Consider the following 277-nt stretch of genomic DNA (forward strand, 5'->3'; position numbering starts at 1 on the left):
TTAGATATACATCTACCTGTTCCTCTACAGTTTGACATTTCTCTACCTCACAGCGAATTCAAATGACAAATATGAATTTTGACAGCTCAAATCAAAATCATTTGTTTTTGAGAGAGGACCTTTATAATTGGGCCATGCATCTACCCTGAATATTGTGATTTGTTTGAAATAAAAAAGTAGGTGTAGACATCTCCAGTGGATTTCAGAGCATCAATGTAAACCAGCCATTAGATTTTTAGACGTGTTGCCGAAACACCTAATAAGAGGCCAGCTGTTA

This window comes from Musca autumnalis, unplaced genomic scaffold, assembly GCF_047663935.1.
Source record: "Musca autumnalis isolate F117 unplaced genomic scaffold, ASM4766393v1 scaffold_2, whole genome shotgun sequence".
NCBI classification, from domain to species: domain Eukaryota; kingdom Metazoa; phylum Arthropoda; class Insecta; order Diptera; family Muscidae; genus Musca; species Musca autumnalis.